The sequence below is a fragment of the Haemaphysalis longicornis genome, unplaced genomic scaffold (assembly GCF_048455015.1).
Source record: "Haemaphysalis longicornis isolate Haplotype H1 unplaced genomic scaffold, Haemaphysalis longicornis Haplotype H1 scaffold_11, whole genome shotgun sequence".
In the NCBI taxonomy this organism is placed as follows: Eukaryota; Metazoa; Arthropoda; class Arachnida; order Ixodida; family Ixodidae; genus Haemaphysalis; species Haemaphysalis longicornis.
The window spans coordinates 79,265,183-79,269,996 of record NW_027526214.1 but is presented as its reverse complement, the minus strand read 5'-3'; the positions used below and the strand labels follow the sequence as shown (position 1 = coordinate 79,269,996).

Genomic DNA, 4,814 nt, shown 5'->3' with positions numbered 1-4,814 from the left:
TTCCCCAATCGTCGGAACTTGTCTAAAATCTGGTTAACAGCGTCAGGGTAAGTTAACACAAGTAAAACCTTTAAAAAAATAAAAAAAACATCAACATATCGAAAAACTTTCACTGGCGGGTATTCGTCCAGGTCGCGCTCAAAATTCCGATCAATACTGGCTAAAAAGATCTCACAGAGAACCGGTGCCACGCACGAACCAATGCAGACACCCTTTCCTCTTCCTTATAAGCAACAAACGTAGATTGAAGATAAAATTCAAGCAAAGTCATAAAAGTATATACTGTAATGCCACAGGAATTCCTAAATAAAACAACATTGTGCTCTTCAATGGATTCTCGAACAGCTAAAAACCGATCTCTGTGCGGAATGGAGTAATACAAATCAGTGACATCAAGTGAAAACGCGTAACCAATGGGCATGCCCTCTTTCAAGAAGGAAACCACCTCATCAGAATTTTTTGTTGCATAGGCATCCACTAATTTTAGCGTGCTCAGGTGCTTCTGCAGAAAACGGCTAATTTGGTGTTGCCATGAACCCCTCTCACTAAGAATACACCTAAACGGGAACTCGTCCTTATGAGTCTTCACCGTGAAAAAAATTTCAAGGCTGCTGAGCTTAAACTCACTAATTCACTTTCCCAGCTTTTCAAGGTAGAGTACTTTACACAAGGCAGAAGCACTTGCTTTTACTATTGAAGCCACAAGCTTCCTGGGTAAAAAGTTATTTTGGACAGCTTGACAGGCCTTTTCACCGTAAGTCCCTGACGGCAAGACGACGAATCCTCCTTTTTTGTCTGCTTGTAGCAACACAAGACCATTGTACTTGAAGTACCTCACAATGCCTTGGGTAGTCTCCGCGGACGTTGAAGACCTGTTTTTGGACGTCCTGAGCAAGCACTCCACACCCTCCAGCAGGCAACGTTTTCGGTCATCTTCTTCTGCCTTTTCCGCAACGCGCCTGTTGAGCGTCAGCAGCTCATGCGACAGAATCATCGGTTGAAGTCTGAACTGGGGCCCTTCTGCACAACTTCTTCGACATGAGCACGAAGTTTGGTGTCACCTAAATGACTAGCCCCGTGTTCACTCGAGCCTTGGCACCTTTAAATTTACGCAGCTGAGGAACAAGAGTTTGCCACAAAAACTCCTCTGCCTGGGAAGCGAGACGTCGAAAGGAACGGAGCCTCACCGCGCCAACCAGGTCAGCATCATGGCCGTACGTGGTGACGCGTAGCCAGTCGTAGAGAAGCCTCTCCTCTCGCCACAACTCCGACCTAATAATCTCTCAGACGCGTCTTGCATGTCCTGCAGACGGATGCACCAGTCCGAAAAGGCCTGTCACTTTAGGGGGTGTCAAGTGGTTCCGGATCACCATTACGTGGTGCCGCTCGAGGATTTTGGATATTGCATCAGGAACCACTTGACACCCCCTGAAGTGACAGGCCTTTTTGGAGTGGTGCGTCCGTCTGCGGGACACGCAAGATGCGTCTGCAAGATTCTTGGGTCGGAGTAGGGGCGACAGGAGAGGTTTCTGTACGACTGGCTACGCGTCACCACGTACGGCCAGGATGCTGACCTGGTTGGGGATGTGAGGCTGCGTTCCTTTCGACGTCTCGCTGCCCAGGCAAAAGGGGTTTTTATTGCAAACCCTTGTTCCTCAGGTGCTAAAATCTATAGGGGCCAAGGCTCAAGTGAACACGGGGATAGTCGTTTCAGGTGACGCGAAACTTCCAGCTCTTGTTGAAGAAGTTGTGCAGAAGGGCCCCAAGATCAGCCTTCAACCAAGGATTCCGCCGCATGAGCTGCTGAAGCTAAACAGGCAAGTTGCGGATAAGGCAGAAGAAGAGGACCGATAACGTTGCCTGCTGGAGGGTATGGACTGCTTGATCAGGACGTCCAAAAACAGGTCTTCAACGTCCGCGAGACTACCAAAGACATTATGAGGTACTTCAAGGGCAATGATCTTGTGTTGATGCAAGCAGACAAAGAAGAACGATTCATCCTCTTGCCGTCAGGGCCTTATGGTGAAAAAGCATAACAGGCGGTCCAAAATTCTTTTCACCCATGAAGGTTGTGGCTACAAAGGTAAAAGCAAGTGCTTCTGCTTTCTGTAAAGTACTGTCAATTAACAGGCGGGCAAAGTCAAATAGTGAGTCTAAGCACCGCAGCCTTGAAATTTGTTTCACGGTGAAGACTCATAAGGACGACTTCTCGTCTAGGTGTATTCCTAGTGAGAGGGGATCATGGCAACACCAGGTTAGCCGTGTGCTGCAGAAACACCTGAGCACGCTGAAATTCCTGGATCTCTATGCAACGAAAAATTCTTACGAGGTGGCTTTCTTCTTCAAAGAGAGCATGCCCATTGGTTAGGCGTTTTCCGTTGATGTCACTGATTTGTATAATTCCATTCCGCACCAAGATCTATTGTGGCTGTTCGATATTGCATTGAAGAGCACAAGGCTGCATTTATGACTTTGCTTGAGTTTTATCATCAATCTACGTTTGTTGCTTATAAGGAAGAGATTCTTGTGCAACGAAAGGATGTATGCATTGGTTCATGCGTGGCACCGGTTCTTTGTGAGATCTTTTAGGCCAGTATTTTAATTTTTTAAAGGTTTTAACTGTTTTAACTTACCAGCACGCTGTTAACCAGATTTTAGACAAAATCCGACGACTGGGAAAAGGCCTGTCTTTCACTCATGCATTGCCTAACCATAACTGCTTGCAGTTTTTAAACATGAACACCACGCTTTTATCAGATCATGGGTTGAGTTTATAAACCGAAGCTACGAAAAGGTTTGTTGCCTTATCTGTCTTGGCACTCGAAGACAGTAAAGAAAGGCAGTTGTTTCTTCTTGCTTTCAAGGTGCACTGACAAAATCTTGCCATCACAAGATTAAGGAAAGTTTCTATGCTCAGGCAGCCCGATTGATTGCTGCTGTGTTTCTCTTATTGGTTGCGACAGGGGTGGCCGAGTCCTTGCTTCAGAAGTTGAAAGGGAATAAACCCCCAAAGGACGGACGGCCTTAGCCGCAAGAAACCGGTTGTGGTTCAATACATCCATCGAGTGGAACACAACCTCAAAAATGTGGCAAACAGGCACAAAGTGCCGATCGTTTTTTCTGCGCCCAACAAGTTGGCCAGCCTTTGCCCCAAGATCCTGCAAGCAATGAAACAAACACCAGGTTGCCTAAAACGACATGCGACGCTATACGTGAAGTGTGCAATCCGCAAGGTGTACATGATCCCACTCAAATGCGGGCGGGTATACATTACACAAATGGGCCGCTGTCTTAACGACCGTTTGAGGAAACGCCATCTGAGTATACGTAATAAAACTGGATCCCACCTTCCGCACCATTGCATGGATTGTGAAAGCAAGACATGCGAGCCAGAGTTGACTCAGGCAAAGAATCTGAGCAAAAGCCGCGAACAGGTGGCAAGGAATAATTCGAGGCCTTTTTCATTCGAAAGCAATGTAATTACTGTGTAAGTGAACCATCCATATCTTTTTATAGAAATGAATACGAATTTCTAAAACATTATATCACGTGATAAAGGTGGTAACATGTGTGCGGATGTGCTGGTGTGGGTGTATTACCAAGCTCTATTTTTCAAAAAACTAGTGTTACGTCTGCACCCGTCCTGTGTCTTCTTTTCCTTCTCCCGTTCGCATGCGCAGTTTTAAGCATGTGATAGGTCATTGAAACACATATAGAGTTTGGTAGGAAAGAAAGACAAGGGAGAAAAAATGCCTGCCAGGTGGGATCCGAAACCACGACCTCCAAAATACTAGTCTGGTGCAATAACCACTACGCTACCGGTGAGGCGATATTCTGCTCCACTTTCTGGGGTAATTATATTTAGGTATTTTTGTTTTCTGCACATGGGGGTGATAATAGACAGCGGCACTCGGACTACTCGGGGTGAAGGGGACCTTCTTTTTACCCGCGGGCCATGACTTGAGTTTCTACGACATGTCGAGAGTGGTCGACAAGCGTTGAACCCCTTTAAGCTCCCTATGGCACCAAGACTGCCATAACAGAGGCCCTCGCTATGCATGTAGCGAATCAGAATATGAAATGAGGAGCTCATTGAAATTACGAGAGAAATAAGATTTGGCACTCAAGAAAACCTCAGAAGGCAAAGTGACGATGTGGTAGGTCATTGGCAGACATATTGAATTTGGAAAGAAAAAAAAGAGCAGAAAAAAAGTATTTATATATATATATATATATATATGTAAGTGCAGGAAACAAGAATACCTTAACATAAATACCCAAGAAAGTGGTGGGGAAGTAGCCCCGCCGGTAGCGTAGTGGTTATCGCACCAGACCGGAATTCTGGAGGTCGTGGGTTCGGATCCCACCCGGCGGGCATTTTTTCACCAATTTCTTTATGAATAAAAAAATTCTTCATCTTGTTCTATGACCTAACGCATTCCGCCCTTTGCTTTCCGAGGTTTTCTTGACTGCCAAACCTTGTTCTGTCTATATATATATATATATATATATATATATATGTGTGTGTGTGTGTGTGTGTGTGTTGTAGAACAGAGACGTATGGTACGAGGGATTCCGTAAGGACACATTTCAAAGTTGCAGTCCTTATTGCCAGTGCTCTTTGGCGTTTTAACAGTGTTTTATAGTGCCGAATGAGGTATGATTGCATTTTTTTTTGCAGGAATAAATAATTGAAAATTCAAGTCGAGAAAAAATGCGCCGTTTTTTCCGGAAGCGGGCATCGAACCCACAACCTCCGCATAACGCGTGCGGTGCTCTACCATTGAGCTAGTTCCGCGGCGACTCCCTTCTCG

At 45.6% G+C, this 4,814-nt stretch overlaps 1 non-coding gene across 1 annotated transcript; it reads left to right on the top strand.

Moving 5' to 3' along the window:
* The first annotated feature begins 4,302 nt into the window (after nucleotides 1–4,302).
* Nucleotides 4,303–4,375, top strand: Trnas-gga (transfer RNA serine (anticodon GGA)). Its single transcript has one exon. It is a non-coding gene; the product is annotated as a tRNA-Ser (tRNA).
* The last annotated feature ends 439 nt before the right edge of the window (nucleotides 4,376–4,814 follow it).